The 27,438-nt window shown below is 50.2% G+C and overlaps 1 long non-coding RNA gene across 1 annotated transcript in view; it reads right to left on the bottom strand.

Moving 5' to 3' along the window:
* Positions 1-24,528: 24,528 nt before the first annotated feature.
* LOC146007310 (uncharacterized) overlaps positions 24,529-27,438 on the bottom strand; it is a 32,501-nt gene continuing 29,591 nt past the window's right edge. The window contains exon 3 of the long non-coding RNA XR_014444326.1: positions 24,529-24,652. This is a non-coding gene — a long non-coding RNA (uncharacterized LOC146007310). The remainder of the gene's footprint in view (positions 24,653-27,438) is intronic.

Genomic DNA, 27,438 nt, shown 5'->3' with positions numbered 1-27,438 from the left:
GCCCTCCCGCCAATTAATATTAAAATTGATGAGAGCCAAATTTGGGTGACGGCCGAAAGGCCATGTGGTAGGTTAGCACAAGGGAGGGAGGGTGGGAATCCAGACTCAAGAGGAAGATGGATCACCTGACTACCTCTTATATACCTCCACTTAAGCTACCACCCCTTCTACACCTGATTGGCTACCCCATCTACACTGCACTTCTATGGGTAAGTGACACTCTGATTTCTATTTTTGTCATACCATCCCAAACTGCACCGACTCTTATATTCCCTCATGCCTGGGCAGCCCTCGCTCTCTCTAAGGCGTCTAATGCATTATTGAGATGAACCTTTTCTTTCAACTTAAACCTTGATTACCCCTAGCCAGGGCCGGTGCAAGGCACCGGAGCGCCCCAGGCGAGTCGGGGTGGGGGCGCCCCGGTGCCGGGGGGGGGGGGGCGAAGGTAGCTGTCCTGCGGCGCTGTGTATTTGTAAGCCTCTCCCCCCCCCCTCACCTCTGCTCCGGCGTTAGTACGCCGGAGCTCCCGTGCTGCCGCTGCGCTGTCAGACTCCCGGCCGCCTGTCACTTTTAGCAGTGACGTCGGCGGCAGGCTGAGGGATGATCGCGGTGGCTTGGAAGGACTCGGGTGCCTGAGCGCTCCCGAGTCCTCCCGCGCCGACCATACCCGAGCCTGCCGCCGACGTCACTGTAAAATGAGTGACGGGCAGCGGGCGGCTAGCGGGCGGCAGGGGATCGTTGCCGCCGGACAAAAGGTCATGTTGGAGACAGGGGGGGACACAAGGTTTGTGGCGGGGGGTGGGCACTAGAGGTGCTGCGCCAGTGGTGCACACCTGGACACCACTGGCGCGCACCTATTGTATGTTAGTGGTTTGCCCGGAGATTTTCCGGGACAGCCCGCTGCGGCAGCGCAGCTGAGCCCGGAAAATCTCTGGGCAAACCACTCAAGGGGTTAAATACACAGCGCCGCAGGACAGCTACCCCCGCGGCACGGGGGAGGGGGAGCAAAATGCCGCCCTCCAGTGGCCGGCGCCCTAGGCAAATGCCTAGATTTGCCTAGTGGTGGCGCCGGCCCTGCCCCTAGCAGTAAATCACACGGACACATGACCTGAAATAACTCACACGGACACGTGACCTGAAATAACGACACGGACAACCACTGCATAAGTTTAAAAAGGTAAAGGGTATTTATTGTGGTATGACCCTATTGAAAGGGATGGCCTAGAGAGCACTTGACGACCAGCCAGTCATAAACGTTAGCAATGGCGGCGACTACAACGCCCCAACTTGTAACTAGGGCGAGGAACCGCCCCCATTGAATTCAAAGCCAGCCTGCGCTGTGACTGTCTTGCCGCCCCTCCTAGGGCCTAATGAGGACAGTTCTAAAAGTGTCCTGCGTCCCCCCTCGGGGGCAGAACTCACCAGCCTTCCTGGCAGAGGGTGGCAATACCTCACAGTGACCACCTGTACTTCAAACTGGACTGCTGATCGAGAGCGCCCTCCCGCCACAGCTGGGTTCAAAAATTGCCACTTAAAGACAATTACTGTAGAACCCAAGCCCGCCAAACCAATCAATAACTAAGTCAACCAGAGTAACACAAACCTAATCCCCTATCTGCAACAACTGAACAAGTCCTGAAGTAGAACGGCCATGCCTGATTCCGACAAATGTACACCATCACTTCTGTAGAAGGATGGGGTCTCCAGTGCTAAAGAGGGGTGTCTAACCGCTGTGCCTCCCATGGACGTGACCGCTTTGGAGACCGCAAAGTTGACCTTGCGTCTGATCTTCTCTAATGACTTGGGGTTCCAGCAGCCCCTCCAGTTGAAACGAGGCACTATGTCGGACCAAACTATCCGCAATCCAGGCCAAAGGCCTACTAGAGTCTTAAGATCAGCCTCGATCCTCAAAATGAGGCCTATGCTGGTTCCCCGGCCTAAGTCATTTCCTCCTAGGTGTACCACCAAAACATCCGGGCGACCCCAACAACGTTCTTTGTCTGACAACAATGGTAAAAGACCATTCCACCGGAGACCCCTGACACCGAACCAATGTACTGCCTTCGCCCCTAGCTCTGCCCGGGCCCTGACAGCTAACTGATGATTGGATGCCCAGAAAATGTATGAATGCCCGACGAACCAGACAGTGGCATGAGTCGTTGAAGGGGGGGGGGGGGGGGGGGGAAGGGCTGAAAAAGAAAACCCTAACCGGTTAGCATTCAAACTTAAACTGTATAAATGCACAACGTAGGGTTAGACATATAATGCACAACATGAATTAGTACACTAGAATCCAAGTGAAGGGGAAAACCTTAAAAAACCTCCGGTGGACTTGAGGGGGGGGGGAGCCAATTGTAATCAGCCCACTATCGGAGGAAAAAGTAAAAAATTCCCTTCACACCGTCGATTCCGTACGCTGCCAATACAAAACCGATTGTAAACATAGTTTTTGGATCCAGCGCCGAAGGCGCGTGCTAAACCTTATCTAGACGTATATAAGATTTATAAGCGGAGGGCTTCCAGCGGCCGAGTTGCTGAATGGCATTCACTGGAAGGCCCTCCGCTGCTGCGTTGGTGGCCGCACCAATACGGAACGAATGCGTCCCGTAATCGGCGACCTCCAAACCCAACGCAGCCACACAGCGCTTAAACACAGCAGTGAATTGAAAGCGCGTCACGGCCATGTATCAGCATGTGCGAGGAACTGGGCCGTAGCGGCAGGCCTCAAAGGCAGATATGCCGTGGCCAGCCGCACGGCGCAGATACCCTTTCCCGCCGGGACTTAAGGAATGCCAGCGACCTCTGCCCAACTGATCGGTCTCAGACCGGCGGAGCACAAAAAAGGACGAACCGTCCTGGAAGACCATGTCTTCGAACCGCACCTAAATCAGTGGCATTCTTGCTGGCTGCAACCAGCCCGCCGACCCTAAAGTCCCTAAAGAACGCAAAAGAGAACGCCACCCGAAAGAGTGACGTCCCTTCTGTGCCCTCCGCTACGCTCTGAACACAGGCTACAATTTCCACCGCGTCTACAGCTCGATGGACTTGCGGGAATCCGCTGTCATAGTCTGTACTCTCGCCCACCAATCAAAGCCCTTGCTAGCGCAAAGGCTTTGGTGGGGTCCCGTTCTCTGCGCAATTTAGCACGGAATATATCCCGGCTAATGCAACAGCCATGGCAGATGGACAGTCCCGCGCCATAATGCCCATACCCGAAAACAGCAACGATCATCGACCGACTTCCGCTGTTCCCCGGGGACTCCTAAAAAGGCCGCCACGTCCTGCAGCGTGGCTGCATAAGCCCTACTGGTGGAGGGGGCCAGGGATGGCAAGATAATCCACCCATGTCTGCTCTACGATCTGCCCTACAGGACATGGATAAGTGAGCCCAAGGGGCGCAGCAATCGGTACCAACTCGCGAAACTTCGCAAAGTAGAACCGCGAAAGGGCATCGTCGATGCCATGGTCGACCCCTGTAACGTGCTGCGCCATGAAATGTATGATGCACTGTAAGCGGCGCAATATCAAATGTCTGAGCAGTGTCAGGGGTGAAAAACGGTGCCCTGTTTGTTAGTGGTGTGTACCCCACCTAGGTTATATCACCATAACCTCCCGTCTGGCTTGCTAACGTATGAGCCCACCATCCCACTGCTACAGTGATGGGAAAGAACTCTAATAGCCGCAAATATGCCGTGAAACCCCTCCCAATCCATGATTGAGGCCATGGGGCCCCGCGCCATTTGCCCAGAAAAATGCCCCGAAACCCGTGGGCCCCGGGGCCTGCGTAAATACTGAAGGCTGGCTATAGTCGAAGACATGACGCACGGTGGGCCCTTGGTCCTGGCGCCGGCCACTGACGACCCTAAGTTAGGGTGCCACGGGAGGAGGCAGGAACGGACCCCATGACCCACTTGGCCCTGAGTGCATGGTGCCCCAAATTTGTGGACCAAACCGGGTGCTTCATCAACAGCTGATAACGCACTTGCAACTTAATCAGTAATAGCATCGTTGGTGGATGCCCCATGAGGGTAATACAGGTGCTGGCTTAACCGGTGTTCACCCGAAGCCTTCTTGGGTACTATTCCCAAGTGGAATAACACGTGCTGGGCCATGGGTCAGCCGTGCACGGGCCTACCATTCTGCCCAGCGCTGCCTCAGCTCACACCTCATGTCTCCCCGCCTCGGGGGCATGCACCACTGATTTAAGATGCCTGGGTGGAACTACCCTGGCGTCGCCGGGATGGGCAAATTAAAACCGTAATTAAACCATGAACAACAACAGGGCCTCTTCCCTGTTAGCGTAGGCATGTATACGGGGTTCCAGCTCGAACCGGACTATGGAGCTGTTGTCTCACTTAGCGCTAGTGCTGGCGTCGCCAGCTGGGCGGCTTTACAGGTCTTAGCTGGGTGACTGGCCCCCCAATTACAGCATTCGTGGCGAAAAGGCATTTGCCGCCTCTATCACACTGCATTGTTGAAGGCAAAGCATTTGCCTTTAGCGGCTGGCTTGCACCCTTATTGCCAGGGGGAAACTGGAATCACGGGATGGGACTCATAAGCACGTGGCCTTTACCCATGTCCCGCCACCATATCCTGACATGCTTATGGCCCTCGGCCGTAACCCGTGTGCCGGTGTGGGTCAGACTAAATTTCCCGTCATAATCCCTCAGAGCCGGAACCTTGCAAGCTGGAAAAACCTGTGTACCAGGGACATGTACCGCCTAACGTTGTTGCGCTTCTTGGGTTTAGGGTCAACAATGGCCAGATGGAAACACTTAACCCCGTGGTGAAAACCCGGATACCAGCTTTCACCGGCACCGGCCGATTTCTTGGCCCTGCCGCCATAAGTTAACGTGAAAACATCCCGAACTCCCTTTGGCTATTTTCCCTTAGCGCCTTTATGGAGACCCCTGTACCCTGCGGTGTTGCTGCGACTGACCATGTCAAAGGAAAGCTGGGACTCAGCGACGGGTTTAGTCTTGCTAGCCCACTTCCCCCCGCCCCTGCTTGCTGTGCAACTGCGCGCGCTACAAGCTTGGCAAACCTGCGGGGGCGTCCAATGGTTCCTGACCCCCGCAGCGGTGGAGGAATGGCCCGCAGAATATTCAGAGGTATCATACTCATCATGCTCACCATCACCCGGAAGGTTGACAGCGTCCGGAGACCCGGCCTCATGCGGCGTCCCTGCTGCAGCTGCAGTCACCTGCGTAATGTTCGATCCAGAATGATGGTCCACGTACCCGGCTGCCCGCTGGGGAGCTGATGAGACCTCGAAAGAAGCATGCAAAGTGGTTAGTGACTCACTCATGCCCAGTGCAAAACACAACCCCACCCTGAAATTGTGAGGGGGCGGAGGTAGCACCATAACCAACTCTACTAGAAGGGGCCTGAGAGCTGGATGGGGGTGAGTAGGGAAACCCGCCTGCCCTGTGTGAGCCGGGGGTGGCTGCCGGAATGCCCCGGGAAACCCGCTAAAGCCTGGGGAGAATATACAAACTCCACACAGTTAGGGCATGGTGGGAATGGAACCACCAACCTCAGTGCTGTGATGTAGTAATGCTAACCATTACACCTTCCGTACTGCCCTGGGCCTGCCTAATCTCGGCCGTAAGGGCCGTGAAACCATTCCCCGGGACTCCCGGCAGGGGAAACCACTGACTGGGACGGGTGGGTAGATGTACCCGAAGTGCCGTCGGGACGGGTGTTGGGCCTGGAGGTCCGGGGCAGGAAAAAATGGGCCCGCACCCTGGGTAATACCCAGATGGAACAACTTTGAGGGCGCGCCGCCTTGTGGCGATGCCCATGATGTCCCACGCCCCGATATGGGCAATTGTGGGGTTAAATGATGGGAACCCACCGCCATGTGCATTTTGGCTTGCGCTGCCCTTATATATATATATTTAATTAATATTAATATAAATACAACTGCACTTATATATGTGCAGGGATACGAAGGCACCAGCAGGGGGCAGCAGCGCCCCGCCGCTGGTATGCCACAAAACTTTACCTGGGATATGCGGGAAAATGGCCCGCGGTTGGGAGACTGGGGGTTTGAACTTGAGTAGCTGCAGGGCCCCCGGGACCGTATCCCTGAAGGGGCCCTGCCCCGTGAGCAAATTGCTCATTGACAGCCCCCCCAGCAGCCTGCTGGAAACGGCGTTAATGCACGGGCCAGCAGGGGGAGCAAGCGCACCACTGCTGGTGGGGAAGGATAGAGGCCTGACCCAAATCCTAGGGCCTAATAGCCCCGTGGCCCCTTGTGATGCCCACGAGGCCCTCATACTGGGGCCTAATGGCCCTGTGGCCCCCTGTGATGCCCAGGTGGCCCTGATGCTCCCCTGGGTACCACAAATGGGAGACATATGGGATGCCCCCGCTACCCCGTGCGCCAAAGCCCTCAGCAGCGCTACCCGCTGCCAGGTTATATGCACTTTCTGCTGCAGCCAGGAGCACTTCTGCCCGGGCAGGGAGGAGGTGAGAAGGGGGCTGAGGTTGCTGTGTCCGGGCTGCCGCGACCATGCGCAGGAGCCCCGACTAGGTAGGAGGAGGAGGGGGGAGGGCAGCGGCGCCACCGCACGTGGCCCGCCCGCCTCCCCCCGCTGAGAGCAGGGACGGATGCTCTAGTGTGTTGGGGCGCCGGGTGCAGGATCCGGCCCCCCGCGACTAAGCCGGGGGGAGGGCGGACTAAGCACCACCAACGGCCGCACGAGGCCCGCCCGCCCACCTCCCCCCGCCGCGAGCGGCACACAAGTCCAGCCACAGCATCGTCAGACGCCGGGAGCCATATCAGGACCCGCGACGAGCGGGGGGAGGTGGGGTTCAGCGCCTGCCCACACCGATGGCATGCCCTCCCCAGCTGCCGAGCGCTGCAGCGGTGGACAGGGGGAGGGAGGCATGTGAGGGCAGAGAATGAGGCATGTCTGCCAATGACAGCAAGCAAAAGGGGGCACATTAACCAGTAAGGGGGGGAAGGGTAGAATTAGAATGAGGAAAAGGAAGATAATGAGGTTAAAATGGCCACTTAGCTGCTGCTGCTGCTGCTGCTGCTAATCCAGACTCAAGAGGAAGATGGATCACCTGACTACCTCTTATATACCTCCACCTAAGCTACCACCCCTTCTACACCTGATTGGCTACCCCATCTACACTGCACTTCTATGGGTAAGTGACACTCTGATTTCTATCTTTGTCATACCATCTCAAACTGCACCGACTCTTATATTCCCTCATGCCTAGGCAGCCCTCGCTCTCTCTTGTTGTGACAGAGGTGTGTATCTGTATTTGTGTAAAGTGACAGGTGTGTGTTTGTGTAATGCGACAGGTGTGTTCTGTTTCTGTGTGTTTTTTAAATGAAGTATATTGGCCCAATGTACTGGCCTCTGAGTTCACTGGCTGTGTGGGGTGCTGGCTGAACTCAGAGGTTCTTTTAAAGAGGCAAAACCATGCATTGTAAATGATTGCCCTTTAAAAAAAAAAACTCAGTTTGGCCGTCACCCCACACAGCCAGTGAACTCAGAGGCCAGTAGATTGGGCCAATACTGTATACTTCATTTACAAATATACTTATTTTACACAAACACACAGAAACCGTACCCACCTCTGTCACTTTACACAAACACACACCTCTGTCACTTTACACAAACACACACCTCTGTCACAACACAAATACACAAGTCTGTCCCTAAGAGGCTAGTTAGTACATTTGGCTGCATGTGTTTTTTTTTTTTTTGTAAGTGAAGAGGTATGTGGACAGACTCCATGGTGGCTTAGTGGAGCCAGCAATGATGGGTCTGTGGCAAGCGCTGGGTCCAGGTTGCTTCTGCGCCGACAGGCAGAATCTGGTCTGCCAGGTCTCTGCTGCTTACCAGCGGTGTAGCTAGGTGCCATGGTGCCCGGAGCAAGGGCATATTCCGCGCCCCCCCCCCCCCCCCGGTAATGAACTGCGCAATATAAGTAATTGTAACAGGAATCTGCTGCGCTATATAAGACACTGTAATGGAATCTGCTGCGCTATGTAAGACGCTGTAACGGAATCTGCTGCGCTATATAAGACGCTGTAACGGAATCTGCTGCGCTATGTAAGACGCTGTAACGGAATCTGCTGCGCTATATAAGACGCTGTAACGGAATCTGCTGCGCTATATAAGACGCTGTAACGGAATCTGCTGCGCTATATAAGACGCTGTAACGGAATCTGCTGCGCTATATAAGACGCTGTAACGGAATCTGCTGCGCTATATAAGACGCTGTAACGGAATCTGCTGCGCTATATAAGACGCTGTAACGGAATCTGTTGCCCTATATAAGACGCTGTAACGGAATCTGCTGCTATATATAAGATGCTGTAACGGAATCTGCTGCGCTATATAAGACGCTGTAACGGAATCTGCTGCGCTATATAAGACGCTGTGACGGAATCTGCTGCGCTATATAAGACGCTGTGACGGAATCTGCTGCGCTATATAAGACACTGTGACAGAATCTGCTGCGCTATATAAGACGCTGTAACAGAATCTGCTGCGCTATATAAGACGCTGTGACGGAATCTGCTGCGCTATATAAGACGCTGTGACGGAATCTGCTGCGCTATATAAGACGCTGTGACGGAATCTGCTGCGCTATATAAGACGCCGTAACGGAATCTGCAGCGCTATATAAGACACCGTAACGGAATCTGCTGCGCTATCTAAGACACTGTAACGGAATCTGCTGCGCTATATAAGACACTGTAACGGAATCTGCTGCGCTATATAAGACACTGTAACGGAATCTGCTGTGCTATATAAGACACTGTAACGTAGTCTGCTGCACTATATAAGACACTAACGGAATCTGCTGCGCTATATAAGACGCTGTAACGGAATCTGCTGCGCTATATAACATGCTGACAGCTTTAAATAAATAAATATACAAATATACATTTAAACATGTATACAGCACAGCAGGCCAGGGCAGCAGCAGAAGCCAACGAACCCCCCCCCCCCCCCCCCCGTGCCCCACGAATCCACCAAAAAACAAGTTTACAGTATTACTATGCTTATTGTAACAACATTCTTTAGCTGTAAAAAAAAAATCCACCTTGAATCATGGGATGTTAAAGAGGCACGGGCGGGCGGCAGCAAAACACCTTCTCCTATTCCAGGCTACAGCCAGCGCTTGGGAAGGCTGATGACGCTGCTGTAGCCTGGGAGGAGGGAGGGATTCAGACGAGACAAGTGACACTGGGAGTGGGAGGAGTCTGTAGTGTGCTGCTACGCTGCGCTGCCGGAAGCCGGACCGAGCAGCAGCAGCAATTAAGACAGAGAGAGGACATAGGTCGGACTCGGAGTGTCACTGTCAGCCCGCCGCCCGGCCCCACCGCCCGTGACGCTTGGCGGCAGGGACCGGACGAGCAGGGCAGGAGCCAGGCGCCGGCGCTGCGCACGCTGCCCGTTACTATAGTATGACACTTACAGTGCAGGCATCATTTGCGGAGGGGGGGGCGGGCCGGCGGCGCCATTCGACCAATTGGCGCCCGGAGCAGGAGCTCCGGTGGCTCCGCCCTCCCTTCGCCTCTGCTGCTTACGCAGGGGGCAGTTACCGCACCTGCCTGTCAGCGCAGAAACATCCCGAACCCAATGCTTCCCACAGAGCCTGGCGGCACTGGCTCCACCGAGCCGGTGCCTCACCAACCACAAACCTCACCGCACGTCACTGAGTTGCTGCACATACCCAGAGGCAGCAGATTGTCCAACCAATCCAGCTGTGTGTCTATAGATGTGAGATCTACTGGTAATTATCGCACCAGATCATCGCACAGATCATCGCACCCAATCATTGCACTAGATCATTGTACCAGATGTTCACACCACATCATCGCATCAGATAATCGTATCAGATCATCGCACCAGATCATCGCACCAAATCATAATACCAGCTCATCGCAGCAGATCATCGCACCAGATCATCGTTATTCTGGCATCTGTGTCCTAATTTCTGTAACGTTCCGGCACTGGGGTTCTGATGGTAGTCAGTATTGGTACACTGAACACCGGCATCCCAACCGCATCTCCTCTGATGCATTCCTCCTTTTCAAGAAAATAGTGCGCAGTACAATCATTTATACCTACCGCATCTACTGTTACCACCGTAACCCAACCCTTGTCCCGCACCGCATCTACTGTTACCACCATAACCCAACTCTTGTCCCGCACCACATCTACTGTAACCACCATAACCCAACCCTTGTCCCGCACCACATCTACTGTAACCACCATAACCCAACCCTTGTCCCACACCACATCTACTGTAACCACCATAACCCAACCCTTGTCCCGCACCACATCTACTGTAACCACCATAACCCAACCCTTGTCCCGCACCGCATCTACTGTAACCACCATAACCCAACCCTTGTCCTGCACCGCATCTACTGTAACCACCATAACCCAACCCTTGTGCCGCACCACATTTACGGTAACCACCGTAACCCAACCCTTGTCCCACACCGCATCTACTGTAACCACCATAACCCAACCCTTTCCTGCACCGCATCTACTGTAACCACCGTAACCCAACCATTGTCCCGCATCGCATCTACTGTAACCACCGTAAACGAACCCTTGTCCCGCACCGCATCTACTGTAACCACCATAACCCAACCCTTGTCCCGCACCGCATCTACTGTAACCACCATAACCCAACCCTTGTCCCGCACCGCATCTACTGTTACCACCATAACCCAATCCTTGTGCCGCACCACATTTACTGTAATCACCATAACCCAACCCTTGTCCCGCACCGCATCTACTGTAACCACCATAACCCAACCCTTGTCCCGCACCGCATCTACTGGAACCACCATAACCCAACTCTTGTCCCGCACCACATCTACTGTAACCACCATAACCCAACCCTTGTCCCGCACCACATCTACTGTAACCACCATAACCCAACCCTTGTCCCACACCACATCTACTGTAACCACCATAACCCAACCCTTGTCCCGCACCACATCTACTGTAACCACCGTCACCCAACCCTGGTCCCGTACCACATCTACTGTAACCACCATAACCCAACCCTTGTCCCGCACCACATCTACTGTAACCACCATAACCCAACCCTTGTCCTGCACCGCATCTACTGTAACCACCATAACCCAACCCTTGTGCCGCACCACATTTACTGTAACCACCGTAACCCAACCCTTGTCCCACACCGCATCTACTGTAACCACCATAACCCAACCCTTTCCCGCACCGCATCTACTGTAACCACCGTAACCCAACCATTGTCCCGCATCGCATCTACTGTAACCACCGTAAACGAACCCTTGTCCCGCACCGCATCTACTGTAACCACCATAACCCAACCCTTGTCCCGCACCGCATCTACTGTAACCACCATAACCCAACCCTTGTCCCGCACCGCATCTACTGTTACCACCATAACCCAATCCTTGTGCCGCACCACATTTACTGTAATCACCATAACCCAACCCTTGTCCCGCACCGCATCTACTGTAACCACCATAACCCAACCCTTGTCCCGCACCGCATCTACTGGAACCACCATAACCCAACCCTTGTCCCGCACCGCATCTACTGTACCCACCAAAACCCAACCCTTGTCCCGCACCGCATCTACTGTAACCACCATAACCCAACCCTTGTCCCGCACCGCATCTACTGTTACCACCATAACCCAACCCTTTTGCCGCACCACATTTACTGTAATCACCATAACTCAACCCTTGTCCCGCACCGCATCTACTGTAACCACCATAACTCAACCCTTGTCCCGCACCGCATCTACTGTAACCACCATAACCCAACCCTTGTCCCGCACCGCATCTACTGTAACCACCATAACCCAACCCTTGTCCCGCACCACATCTACTGTAATCACCATAACCCAACCCTGGTCCCGCACCGCATCTACTGTAACCAACATAACCCAACCCTTGTCCCACACCGCATCTACTGTAACCACCATAACCCAACCCTTGTACCGCACCACATCTACTGTAAACACCATAACCCAACCCTTGTACCGCACCGCATCTACTGTAACCACCATAACCCAACCCTTGACCCGCACCGCATCTACTGTAACCACCGTCACCCAACCCTGGTCCCGTACCACATCTACTGTAACCACCATAACCCAACCCTTGTCCCGCACTGCATCTATTGTAAACACCATCATCCAACCCTTGTCCCGCACCGCATCTACTGTAACCACCATAACCCAACCCTTGTACCGCACCGCATCTACTGTAACCACCATAACCCAACCCTTGACCCGCACCGCATCTACTGTAACCACCGTCACCCAACCCTGGTCCCGTACCACATCTACTGTAACCACCATAACCCAACCCTTGTCCCGCGCTGCATCTATTGTAAACACCATCATCCAACCCTTGTCCCACACCGCATCTACTGTAACCACCATCAATCAACCCTGGTGGTGCACCGCATCTACTGTAACGACCATAACCCAACCCTTGTTCATCACCACATCTTATCCGCACCATAACCCAACCCTTGACCCACACCGCATCTAATGCACTATGAGTTCTCTAAAAACAATTATCATTGCCTAGTGCCGTGTGCTGAGATGGAGAAAGACAGCTGCAGCCCCTGTCCGGTGACCACGCACCTTATTTTGCCGGTCCTGGCTGATCTGTTGGCGCTTCTGCCCATGAGAGCCACAAGCTGCTCATTGGTGAATGAGAGATATGATGCTGCGTCCTAGAACACAGGTCAGATCAGTACTGCTGCAGGAAGAGTCTGCACAAATAGACGCCTCATGCTGCATTACCGTACAGCACTTTCACTGCTGCCTCCAAGGAAGGAGAGCAACCACACCTGAATCAGGCCCATTCCTCTAACATAGTAACTGAGGCTTAGTCAAGGACCCCAAGTGTTTTTATTTATCTACTGCCGGTTGTGTCGACGGGTGTCCCCTGTATGAGGCTAAACCTAAACGCTCCAAAAGTACTTTGGGCCTAATTCTGACCCCAGGCATTTGGTGAGAAGGGGGGGGGGGGAGGCAGCCTCGCGGGGGGGGGGGGGTGTCTGATCTTTATTTGGACAGAGCCTATTCTAAGCTTCATGTATCTCAGTATAATGAAACATCAGGCATTCTGCAAATGTGAGCAATGCTGAATGACCCCGAAAATACCTATTTCTACTCTATCCCTGGTTGTGGACAGAATGCAACTGTATCTAGAGGACATTGTGGCCAGAATTGCTTTATTGTGTAATCTGTATTCCCCCACATTTCTTGCTCCCCTGATTTTCCTTTTCCCGTCCCCATTCTGTACATAACAATCAGAGGCCGCTGCTGTTATCATGCAGAGATTCCCTGTGCACCGTTCCGCTGAATGTAACTATTCTATATAAATTGTCACTGGTGTCCCCTCTGGATATCTCGGGAGCAGCCCCCCCCCCCCCCCCCTTCCTGCACGCAGATCTGTGATCCCAGGGATATGAAATCACTGATGGCTTATAAATCATTATCGGTTCTCACTGTCTGGGTCTCATAAAATCAATCACTTCCCAGAAAGTATCATTCCCCTCTCAAGTCGGGCCAACTCTTTTATTGCTCATTACTGTGCTATATACATCTGACGTGACTTCGGGAGCATTTTTCAGCTTTCAGCATGGGATGACCTTACTTTATATTGTATGGCATTGTAAATTAGATGTATTATGGAACAGGGACCCAGCAAAGGAAAGATATTGGCTGCCTAGAACCATCTGATGCTAGAAGAGGGTGACTGCTATTGGGGTGATGATGCACAGGTGTACGTTCTACCCAATACCTACAGGTGTAGGGTACGATCTCCCCAATACCTACAGGTGTACATTCTACCCAATACCTACAGGTGTACGTTCTACCGAATACCTACAAGTGTACAGGTGTACGTTCTACCCAATACCTACAGGTGTACATTCTACCGAATACCTACAAGTGTACAGGTGTACATTCTACCCAATACCTACAGGTGTACGTTATACGCAATACCTACAGGTGTACATTCTACCCAATACCTACAGGTGTACGTTATACGCAATACCTACAGGTGTACGTTCTACCCAATACCTACAGGTGTAGGGTACGATCTCCCCAATACCTACAGGTGTACATTCTACCCAATACCTACAGGTGTACAGGTGTACGTTCTACCCAATACCTACAGGTGTACGTTATACGCAATACCTACAGGTGTACATTCTACCCAATACCTACAGGTGTACATGTGTACGTTCTACTCAATACCTACAGGTGTACGTTCTACCCAATACCTACAGGTGTACGTTCTACCCAATACCTACAGGTGTAGGGTACGATCTCCCCAATACCTACAGGTGTACATTCTACCCAATACCTACCGGTGTACAGGTGTACGTTCTACCCAATACCTACAGGTGTACATTCTACCCAATACCTACAAGTGTACATTCTACCCAATACCTACAGGTGTACATGTGTATGTTCTACCCAATACCTACAGGTGTACGTTATACGCAATACCTACAGGTGTACATTCTACCCAATACCTACAGGTGTACATGTGTACGTTCTGCCCAATACCTACAGGTGTACGTTCTACCCAATACCTACAGGTGTACGTTCTACCCAATACCTACAGGTGTAGGGTACGATCTCCCCAATACCTACAGGTGTACATTCTACCCAATACCTACAGGTGTACAGGTGTACGTTCTACCCAATACCTACAGGTGTACATTCTACCCAATACCTACAGGTGTACATGTGTATGTTCTACCCAATACCTACAGGTGTACGTTATACGCAATACCTACAGGTGTACATTCTACCCAATACCTACAGGTGTACATGTGTACGTTCTACCCAATACCTACAGGTGTACATTCTACCCAATACCTACAGCTGTACATGTGTATGTTCTACCCAATACCTACAGCTGTACAGGTGTACGTTCTACCCAATACCTAAAGGTGTACGTTATACGCAATACCTACAGGTGTACATTCTACCCAATACCTACAGTTGTACAGGTGTACGTTCTACCCAATACCTACAGGTGTACATTCTACCCAATACCTACAGGTGTACATGTGTACGTTCTACCCAATACCTACAGTTGTACAGGTGTACGTTCTACCCAATACCTACAGGTGTATGTTCTATCCAATACCTACAGGTGTATGTTCTACCCAATACCTACAGGTGTACAGGTGTACATTCTATCCAATACCTACAGGTGTACAGGTGTAGGTTCTACCCAATACCTACAGGTGTACATTCTATCCAATACCTACAGGTGTACGTTCTATCCAATACCTACAGGTGTACAGGTGTACGTTCTACCCAATACCTACAGGTGTACATTATACGCAATACCTACAGGTGTACATTCTACCCAATACCTACAGGTGTACATGTGTACGTTCAACCCAATACCTACAGTTGTACAGGTGTACGTTCTACCCAATACCTACAGGTGTATGTTCTATCCAATACCTACAGGTGTACAGGTGTACGTTCTACCCAATACCTACAGGTGTACAGGTGTACATTCTATCCAATACCTACAGGTGTACAGGTGTACGTTCTACCCAATACCTACAGGTGTATATTCTACCCAATACCTACAGGTGTACAGGTGTACGTTCTACCCAATACCTACAGGTGTACATTATACGCAATACCTACAGGTGTACATTCTACCCAATACCTACAGGTGTACATGTGTACGTTCTACCCAATACCTACAGGTGTACGTTCTACCCAATACCTACAGGTGTACGTTCTATCCAATACCTACAGTACAGGTGTACGTTCTACCCAATACCTACAGGTGTACAGGTGTACATTCTACCCAATACCTACAGGTGTACGTTCTATCCAATACCTACAGGCTTACGTTCTACCCAATACCTACAGGTGTACGTTCTACCCAATACCTACAGGTGTACGTTCTACTTAATTCCTGCAGGCGTACAGGTGTACGTTCTACCCAATAACTACAGGCGTACAGGTGTACGTTCTACCCAATACCTACAGGTGTACGTTCTACCCAATACCTACAGGTGTACAGGTGTACGTTCTATCCAATACCTACAAGTATACAGGTGTATGTTCTACCCAATACCTACAGGTGTACAGGTATACGTTCTATCTAATACCTACAGGTGTTTGTTCTACCCAATACCTACAGGTGTACATTCTACCCAATACCTACAGGTGTACGTTCTACCCAATACCTACAGGTGTACAGGTGTACGTTCTACTCAATACCTACAGGTGTACAGGTGTGCATTCTAACCAATACCCACAGGTGAACAGGTGTACATTCTACTCAATACCTACAGGTATACCGGTGTACGTTCTACCCAATACCTACAGGTGTACAGAGGTACGATCTTCCCAATACCTACAGGTGTACAGGTGTATGTTATACACAATAACTACAAGTATACAGGTGTACGTTCCACCCAATACCTAGAACTATACTACAATCTGGAGACTATTGGTGCCTATACATCTACAATGTATTGGGCCAATGCCCTGATCCCCTGGCAGCCACGTTGGGAACATTACTTAATCAGGGCCATCTAAACATATGGGCAGCTGCCCAAGGGCCCCTCAATTCGAGGGGGGGGGGGGGGGGGCTTGGAGCTTTTGTGGATTGGGTTGTGGGCATTTACCTCCTGAGCTTCCCAGCCTGTAGCCAGACAATGAATGGCTGACAGCATACTGATTGGTGGATGGCTGGCGTTATGCACCAATCAGAGTCCAGCATTCTCTACCTGCTTCTTAGCCTGTAGCCAGACAATGAATGGCTGACAGCATACCGATTGGTGGATGGCTGGCGTTATGCACCAATCAGAGTCCAGCATTCTCTACCTGCTTCCCAGCCTGTAGCCAGACAATGAATGGCTGACAGCATACTGATTGGTGGATGGCTGGCGTTATGCACCAATCAGAGTCCAGCATTCTCTACCTGCTTCCAAGCCTGTAGCCAGACAATGAATGGCTGTCAGCATTCTGATTGGTGGGTACTGTAGTTATCAGAGCGATGACACCCAGTATTCAATGTGAAATATCGCCGTGTGCAGCGAATCCTGTTTAGGATTCGCTGCACACTCGCTGTGTTCTGGAGTGCTGGCTGCCACTCGCTCTCCCTGTATTCAATGTCGGAGGGGCGAGTTGCCCCTCGCGGCGAATCTTAACCCCTGCAGGGAGCCGTGGGACGGTGGCAGGCAGGGAGATGGAAGTCTCCCTGCCTGCCCCAGAACGTTTGAGGGGGGGAGGTGGGCTCCCCCGGTGCCAGGCAGCACAGGCTGCCCCCCGGGAGAGCCAACAGGGGACCGTGTATTCACTGTACCCAATCGTGCATATGTAATGATCGGGTGCAGTGAATATATGAATATATCAAATATATATTCCTGTGCTATAAGCACAGGAATAAAAATAGCATGCCCCTTCTCACAATAAAATTCCTGATTTTTTTACACCAAAATTAAAACAAAAAAAACTTTTATTTTAAAAGTTCACATTCCACTTCTCCATGAAAAGATGGAGAATTGCTACACGGAGAGACACGGCGAAAATCACTTAGAAAGACGGCGAGAAGTGCACGTTGAATAGGGTTGCTCGCTTTTTGAGACCAAAATTCTCCGTCCAACGCGAGAAAAGCACAAACTCGCCATAAAACACTGCAAATTTTTCTCATTGAATACTGCCCTCTGTATGGAAGCAAAGAGAGAGATAGCACAGGACCACAGGAGGGGCATGCTATGATTTTGTTTTCACACTTTTCCTGTGAATAGGTGTGACGGGGCCCAAATACATTGTTTCGCCCAGGGCCTACAATGCTGTTAACACAGCCCTGTACACAAGTGTAAAAATACAGATCCCCGATTCACGGAATTGTATCGTTTTAACATGCTTAATTATCTGATGTCCGACAGATCGCTGCTCATTACTGGCCGCTGACTGGCACATCTGGGCGGCAGAATGACAGTGCCGGAGGGTTGGGGGAATCGGGAGATCGTGCACGCAGGTGTTTGGGCACATTTCCTCCTTCTGTGACTGCAGAATGGAACGCCCCCCCCTAAGCCACTCCCTCCTTGAACAAGATAATCATGCCAATGCTTCCTGGAGGGGCCGGGGCTAGCAGTAGAAAGGGCCGGGACCTTGTCCGCGTCTGCAGCAATTTACAGCAAAATGAGGTCACCTGATGAGATCACCTGGTAGCGGCAAGTGGAGATACTGTAGATACGTTTGGACAATAATTCTGCTAAACACCTCAATGTTGCTCTATGTTAGATTATTCTGATCAGCAGTGTTTAATACTGTAGAGTATAAATCTGCGTTTACTTTTTTATGTGTGGAACTACAATACTCAGCATGATAGCATCTCTTATTATATATTTAGAATTAAGGTGTGCAGTCCAAGGTCTCTCTCCATACATATGACCTTTTTACACACAGGTATGACATTGACCTACTGTATTGACTGTCCATCTGACGCCACCAGTGCGATACATATAAGGCGCCTATTGAATTATTGTGATTGACCTTTGCCTTAACATTAACATTTATTACCCCTAGAAATAACTCACTCGGACACATGACCTGAAATAACCACACGGACAACCACTGCATAAGTTTAAAAGGTCAACAGTATTTATTGTTGGTATGACCCTATTGAAAGGGATGGCCAGGAGAGCGCTTGTAGACCAGCTAAGTCACAAACGTTACCAATGGCAGCGACTGCAACGCCCCAACTTGTAACCAGGGCGATGAACCACCCCCCATTGAATTCAAGGCACAGCCCACACTGTGACGGTCTTACCGCCCCTCCTATTGCATGGTGAGGACAGTTCAAGGAAGTGGCCATCATCCCCCCTCGGGGGCGGGACTCACCAGCCGTCCTGGCAGAGGGTGGCAATACTGCACAGTGACCTCCTGTACCTCAAACTTGACCGCTGATCGAGAGCGCCCTCCCGCCAATTATAAATTGATATTTGTGAAGCCAAATTGTGTGAAGGCCGAAAGGCCGGGTGGTAATTGAAGAAAGCAAGGGAGGGAGGGTGGGAATCCATACTCAAAGAGGAAGAAGGATCACCTGACTACCCCCTAAATACCCCTGCATAAGCTACCACCCATTCTACCACCTGATTGGCTACACCTACAACACTGGATTCTATGGGGTAAGAAACATTTCAACTAACTTTATTATACCAATCACAAAATTGCAAGGCTCTTATATGCCCTCATGCCTATGCAGCCCTCACTTAATCGAGTATACTATGGGCAACTGAATGGGGCATTTACGCAATAAGGAAAACTGAGCAAAATTGTCTCTTTTTCAATCAATTTTAGCTTCAGAGTCCCTGACTCGCCAGCGTTGCATTCACAGCCTGCCAGTATCCTGACCGACATGGGAAATAAGACAAGTAAACAGATTTAAAGACCTTTTTCTGCAATTAAATTAAACCACTTTCTAGAATTGGGGTCATTCGCTCCAGATTTACATTACTCGCAGACAGGATTTCTGATTGTGATCCAATGTCCTCTTGCACTGACATTTTCCCATTAGCAGGAATGCTTAGCCTGAGAGAGGTTCTGACACGGAGACACACAAGCCACTAATGGTCTCTTTTATCCCCTTCATTTTTTTTTATTTGAGCAGAGTGTTCAGTGCTGGGAGCAAATGAGGACATGAGGCTCTGGCAGGAAGATCACAGGCTGTAGGTAGGTACCGTACAGGCCGCCAGCCACCTGCGCTGAGTCCTGAGATGTAGATAATGAGGCCAATGAAGAAATAAGCCTTCTATAGGAAATGTATCGTCCTGATTTATGGGAATTGTAATTAATAGTTAGTGTAGATGAGCCTAGCATAATATAAATTGTAATATACAATTGGCAGACACTTTGATATTTTTTTCCTGTGCATTAGTAATTGCAGGCTCCTCCCCATTTACACTCAAATAAAATTTTACAGGTCATGCGATCATAGGACCGGCGTGAGCGCCGCCCCAAAGCCGATGTTCACATTGTTAATTGATTTTGTTTTGTGTTCATACACAAATAGTTCTGTAAACTCCTACAGCGCATGCGTTACCGGGAAGTGCTGTCGTGATGGGTCAGAAAGGTTGCGGCAATGGTATTTGCTAAATTGTAGTGTGCTAAAGGACCTTTCATACTCAGGGACAGGAGCAAGGCCGGGGGGCTTGCTCCTTCACTATCCATGTCACCACTGGTGGCCTTTAGTAACCCGTGCCTGAAGCACAGCGAGCGAAGAGAACCCGCTAGTGTCCTTTTGGGTCTCTTGTTCCGACCTTACTCCTGCTCTCTTCGCCCCCTCTCCTCCCCTGTCACGTGACAAGGTCCCTTAGCCCACTTGAATTTAGACCTAACCTTGCGGCAATAGGATAGGCATTACTGAGAGTCAAATGGGAGGGGGCTAGGAGTGCAGGGAAAAAAAAGAGCCATAAAGTAGGTGTGGCCTGGGACTGTGGCAGGCGTGTCCATGCCAGCGGCTGTGTTCCCTGATGCACAGTTGCAGGCATAGGATGCAGTGGTCAGTCGGAGAGACTCCAGCCACCATGGAAGTTTCCATGGCGTGACCAACGGTGGTTATGTGTCACGACCACCATGGCTGCTACCCATGCCTCCCATACTATGGTTACCTCTGAGGCTCCATGATGCTCTGTGCCTGTTTGGGCCTTGCTGGACACACAGCCTGGAGTGTGCTGCACATGCTTCCTGCAGGCTGGGAACTGTCGCCGCCCCTAGGCGGCGGTCATCTGGTTTCTCCAATGGGACTGCACTGCCAATCAGCTCTAACCAATTGCAGTGCAGCCCTCCTGATAAATACTGACTGACTAGGTCTAGGAGTGAGTCAGTACAATGATGTCCTTCCCTAGACATCTGACTCCCTCCTGCTGACAGCGCTACTGCCTGCCAGGTATCTCCAAGAGGAATCCTTCTGCTTGCCTGCTGTACTCGACCATCCACCTGCAGGACCCTGCTGCCGCCTCTACGGTCCGGACAAGGTTAGCCCCCCAAAGGGGATCACCCTTTTCCTCACCTGATGGTCACTTCACCTGCAACCCTCCTGGTCACAGCCATTCAGGCCTGCTATTATTCCTTCCGGATTCCAATCGTCCAACCGTCCAATTGTCCAATCATCCAATCTTTCATTAAATTCTTCAATCATCAATCCCATCATCTTTCCAAGTATATTCTTCAGTTCGATTATTCAAGTTTACGTTTATTATCCAATCTACACTTCAAGCCATCTTCAGATATCAACCTCGTGCTCCACCCACTACAAACTTTACAATAACTTTTATATATCATTGACTTTGGTTATTGCATATCTTCAGTATTACCTTTGTGCCACTATTCATCTCCTGTATTACAGTATCTTTATTAAAACTGGTTTTCTTTTATCCAATTGCATCACTCCCTTCTGTCGTTTATGCAAAAACCTTACATCAAGGCACCTAGCCTCCGTTACACTCCAGCTGGTGCCACTGCTAGCGTGACATTATGTAAGTATGGCTTGATCCAGCCGTGTAATGGACATTTCTGGGTGGTAACTGCACATGGCCAAAATCAGGTCTCTCTTCTGTCTCATTGGTGCATCATACTCCTACTTCAGTGCTCATTCACAGTGCACAATGGGCCTGATTCAGACCTGTTCACTATGCTGTGATTAATCGCAGCCTAGCGAACAGGTAAGTGCCACTCGGCTGAACACCAGCCCCCCACGGCTCACTGATTGAGCAGCTAATTACATGATAAAGGCAAATGTACCTAACACACCTGTCTATCAGTCCATGGACATCATCGGATCGGTGATTCTGTGCAGCCCCCCCCCCCCCCATCTCCATCTCCGTGTAGACATCAATACAGGACGGTTTTCCCACTAATGAACTGAAATGATGCCATAAAGTGTCAGTCGGAAGAAGGATGTTTCCATTAACACAAAAGTCCTTTTTCTATACAAAACATAAATCCGCATTATCTATATTCTGTTCGAACTAACATTTTGACATAAAAACGAGTTGAACTAATTGGATATGAAAACTAGGGTTACCGCAGTCCGATATTACATCACAAAGTCAAGATGTCAACAATAATGGTGTCAATATTCATATTATTGACAGTTATCATGTCAACAATGTTCAAATGCCGATGGGCAACACATTGACATTCTCAAAATATCGACAGTTAAAATGTGGATATTGTCAGAATGTCAACATTTGGGTTTGGTTGCGGACAGGACAAGTTAATGGTAGGCTGCAAGAAAAGGTTTGGGATAGCCAAGAAATACTTACCGAAAAAATGGAGGATCAGAGGTCTGACCCGAAAGTGAAGATCACATGGCTACGGGGGCCCGGCAGATACCTCTGAAGGCAGCAGAGGTAGGTAAGTCATTGAGAGGTGGACCTTGTAACATGTCAACATTTCATTACTGTCTACATGTAATGAACGTTGACATGGTCAGCATCGACATTATGACTGTCACATTTGGCAGTAAATTAAGCTAAATCAGTTTATTATTATACTGAAAGCAGTTTTGGGTTAAGATCTGGACCTTAAACTTAAACGTACAACTTGCCAGTAGATAAGAACCAGTGTCGGCAGCGGCGTAGCTACGTTTTGGGCGCCCCCCCCGCCGCCCATTCAAACCCCCCCAATCCCCCGCAGCCTTACCTTTCACGCTGGTCCCGGCGGCTCCGTTCTTCTGCTGAGGACCACCACAAAATGGCCGCCGCCATACAGCACACAGTTTCAGAGAACTGTGTGCTATATGGGGGCGGCCATTTTGTGGTGGCCCTCAGCAGAAGAACGGAGCCGCCGGGACCAGCGAAATAGGTAAGCCTGTGGGGCATTGGGGGGAGGTGTAACTATAGCACCGCAGCCCCCGGCGCCCCCATATGCACAGCCCCCCCCCCCCCGCGGTGGCGGGGGCTGCGGTGCTATAGTTACGCCAGTGAGTGTCGGTGTCCTATCTAGTCTGCACATACAAACACACACACTTACACACTGGTGTTATTTTTGTTGTGATTTGGGTGAGTTATATTGTTTCTGTGCAGGGTATATTCTGGCTGCTTTATTTTTACACTGCAATTTAGATTTCAGTTTGAACCCCCCCCCCCCTCCCCCAAATCTCACTCTCTCTGCCCCCGTTATATCTGCCCCTCCTGCGGTGCAGCATGGTTTTGTCCATTCTGAGAACAAATTTCTCTGCAATCAAGTCTGAATTAGGACCAGGGTAGGAACCACTGATGTGTATTACATATTAATACTGTATTCCATCTTTTATCTAGTGTATATAAAGACCAATGTTCACATTAATGTCCAGCATCGTTACTAGGTTCTTCTACCGCTCCCCCCAGAGTGAAAGATTGTGGACTGCATTCGAAAAACACCCCTCTATAAATCCTGGGTCACACCCCCAACTTACTAACTTTATCTAAGACTTCCACTAACAGTCGCCACCTGACCAATGCATGGTGCAACTTCACCAACATGAACCAAATAATCCCAAACGTTTCCCATCTAATAAAAAGGTACCGATCCCCTCGAACATCCATTCACCCAACAAGCCAAGAAAAAACAAAAACTCATTCACCACAAACGTAATCCATCTGAGTCACCGCATGAGAGGCTTATGCCACCTCTGGCCTCAACCCTCTGCTCCTCTTCTCCTCATAACACCATGTCTTAATAGATTTGCACAAATATGTTTCTAAATGACATTAATATAAGTATAAACCTCTCTGAAAGGTCTATGCCTTTGAAATACTGTACAGTATTAGGACAAAATGTGCCACAAACATATATATATATACATTTTGTTTCATGGTAAGATGTAACAGACTTCAAAAAATATTTCCTTCTTGAACATCTCAAGGGTATTCTTGACTTTTTCGAAAATGTATTTTGACCTAATGCATTCTCGAGTCCTCCGCGTTGTAACAAGAGACCTCCCCTCTCTCTCCGGATCTGAATTCCACTCAGTTATCTCCTCTCCATTAGAGGAGGATGAAAAGGGTAAAAGCAGCATTCTGTACCCCCCCCTCACAGAAAATATTTTTGCTTTTAGCAATAGCCGGGAAATTTGCTGAAACTAATGAAAGCTTCATAACCGTGAAATCAAAAGACGAAATTGAACATATCCATTACAAATTAAAGAACAATCTGCCAGCTGTATACATGTCATATCCCGGGGCACAAACATGTTGTTTGGGGTATTGTAATGCTTGGCTCTGGCTGCGGAAATAAAGGGGGGGGGGTGTTTTTTTATTGGAAATTGCACAAGGTCTTATATTTCATAGTAATGCGGACGGGCGCCCAGAAAGTCAACGTGAAAAACAAGATAAAGACTCAAAAAACATGATCTGTTATTGGAAAAGGAAACGTTGGACGCAAGTTCTCGCACCCGATACCCAGGCTGTATTTATTTTAAACGTGTTGAAAATTAAGAAGAGCGTGTTGTTTTCCGATGTGGACTCCGGTAGACGGGAAGCCGAGGGAGGCTCTGGGGGGACTGGGGACAGAGGATATTGATGGCTTGCGGAGTATTCCATAATAACTAATAATCCGAGGACAACGGCTGCGGGTGGAGTTTTCTCCCAATGGGATTCTGTATCAGTGCGGAGGAACATTCCGGAAATCATTTTTTATATATATAAGCAGAGTTATATGGGCAATTTGCTAACCAATCATAGTGCAAGCTTTCCCTACAGGGTCAATGTGTTTTCTGGCCTGGAACAGTCACATACCAATATTTCAACTTTGCTGCCACCCAATATTATTGTATGAATGTATTTATCCCCACATTGTGACATACTTTATCACTGTGTAGATATAAGACTGTTTATGTTTGTAACTCAGAGGTTGGATTCAGAGATTGACCCCTCGGTGCAGCTGCAGCGGTGAATTTAGACCCTCGTTCTGATCTGATCGGAGCAGGGCGATGAGCAAGTTCTGTTATGCGCATGTGCACAGGGCCGGCGCCACCACTAGGCAGCAGTTTGGAGCTACCCCCCCCCCCGGATGGAGGTGAGCGGTGCTGGTTGCGGCCACAACCCCCCCCACCCCCCACCCCCTTGATCGACTTGGGGCTGCTGCATCACACACACACGTACACCCCCCCCCCCCAGGGAGCGTCACTCGGCAAACCCCCCGGAGCTCCACGCACCGCATCGCTTCACTTGGCAAGCCCCTCCCCCCCCCGGGGAGTGTCGTGGCTGCCAACGCCACATCGCAAGGCACTAAACCCCCCCCCATGTGGAGCAACACAGATGAGTGCACCGGGCGCTTCCCCCCACCTGGGGTGCTCCGGTGCCTAGCAGGCCTCCTTTGTGAATGGTGTTGACGACTTGCATAGTCGCCAAGCCATGCGCATACATCGGAGCAGGATGACGGCGGAGACGGGGTTCGCCCATCGGAACACCCAGCATTTTATGGGCGTCCCCTTGAAGAGGCTGGATGACCGCCGCCCCGCCTCATCGTCGGCCAGCTGCCCACAAATAAGTCAGTTTGCGCGTTTTGCTGTTTGCAGGTGAAATCATTCGATGTTCGCGACCATCGTATTATTTCTCCTTCATCAGAGGCATGCGAGGGGATGTGTCTTCATTACACATCCCTTTGCACGGTAACTAGGAGAAACGGCGATGGTGGGGGGCAGCTATTTGGCTGGGCGGCAGGTGGTGCTCGGTAAACTCCAAGCTTCACAGCTTACCAAACCAGAATCACCCCCTTCGGTGGCCAATGTTGCAGCAACGAGCTTCCTACTCAGGGGGATGCGGATGATAGGGGTTATTCAGAGGTGATAGCTGCGGAGAGATTTTGCAGAGCCCTGTGATCAGATAGCTGCCACCTAGACCCCATGCAAGTCTTTGAATGGTTTGTGAAAATCACATCAATCTGCAGCCAGCTGCAAATTCTGTCCTATGAATGTCAGGGTTGGGATGTAATAAGCTCGTCACTAGGTATTCGATAATGCGTGAGTTTCAGTAAAGTGGGGGGGATAGCAGCGCTGGGAAAATTTATAAACAGTTAAAAAGTCAATTCACAGTAAAGTTTTAATACACAAGTATACAAGTGTGACCAAAAACAAAATATTAGTAATAAAAGTGCAATAAAACAACTGGTATTGCATATGCTATATTATAAAATAATTGCCCCACACAAACGGCAAACTATCGGATGGGACATTCCATTCCTAGTATGCCTCGGAGTTTTTGCAAAGTCAATGTATAGAATTTGTTCAGCTTTTCCATAGGCCTCCTAGTAATTGGTACCTGGACAGATGGTAGCAGAGTTGTTGTCCACCATGGAGGAGCAGAACTGAACAGCAGTGGCAAAGCAGCGTGGCGGAATAGTCCGTTCCAAAGAAGATGGACACTTGGAATTTGATATCATCTGAGGCTGGTTCGGATGAGTCCAATCTTGTTGGTGAGGGCAGTGAGCCACTGACGCGTTTCGCCGTGTCAAATGGCTTTATCAAAGATAACTATGTACTGATTGGTCACATGACAAACACTATGGCCGATATGTAATAGGGTGCGATTTTTAGACTTTTGCGATTTTTTGTCAAAATTGACCAAAATCGCATTTTTTCTAAAAATCGCACATGTAATAGGATGCGAGTCGCGGTAAAAATCGCATTTTTTACCGCGAAATCGCACATTTTAAAGATGCGATTTTCAGGCACACTGAAAATCGCATCCAGATGTTTTCCCATAGTAAACTATAGAACTCGCATATGTAATAGGATGCGAGTTCTAAAGTCGCATATGGGAGCTTCAAAAAAATCGCAAAAAAAATAGACCAGCTTCTGACTGGCGAGTTAGGCAGAAACATGCACAGATCATTGAGATCTGTGCATGCTTCTGCTGTAAAAAAATAGTTAAAAAAGAAGTTTAAATAAAAAACTGGCGTGCGGTCCCCCTCCTAAGCATTACCAGCCCCGGGATCAAAAAGCCGGTTCTGGTATCATAAAATCAAAGGAACAATCAAGTTGGGGTTCCCTGGATTTTATAAAACCAGCACCAGGCTCAAGGTCCGGCGCTGGTTCCCAAAATACGGGGGACAAAATGACTAGGGGTCCCCCGTATTTTAAGAACCAGCACCGGACACAAACAGCCAGCAGGGTAATGCCACAGCCGGGGGAAACTTATTATATAAGCTCCCGCGGCCAAAGCATTAACCCCCTGGCTGGTCAGCATGGGCAGGGGTCCTGGGGAAGTGGGGACCCCCCCCCAATGAAGGGGTCCCCCCCCTCCAGGACTTACCAGCCCATGCTGATAGTCCGGGGCTGTCCCCGATGCCCCTGGCCGGTGGGCATCGGGCTGATGACTTGTGTAAAAAAAAGAATTAAAACTATTGTTTTACACTGGCGAACTATGAGTCCCAGCAAGCCTA

This window comes from Crinia signifera, chromosome 6 (assembly GCF_055691185.1).
Source record: "Crinia signifera chromosome 6, ASM5569118v1, whole genome shotgun sequence".
NCBI classification, from domain to species: domain Eukaryota; kingdom Metazoa; phylum Chordata; class Amphibia; order Anura; family Myobatrachidae; genus Crinia; species Crinia signifera.
Note: the sequence above shows the minus strand (reverse complement) of the source record. Positions and strands in the feature narration are given on the sequence as shown.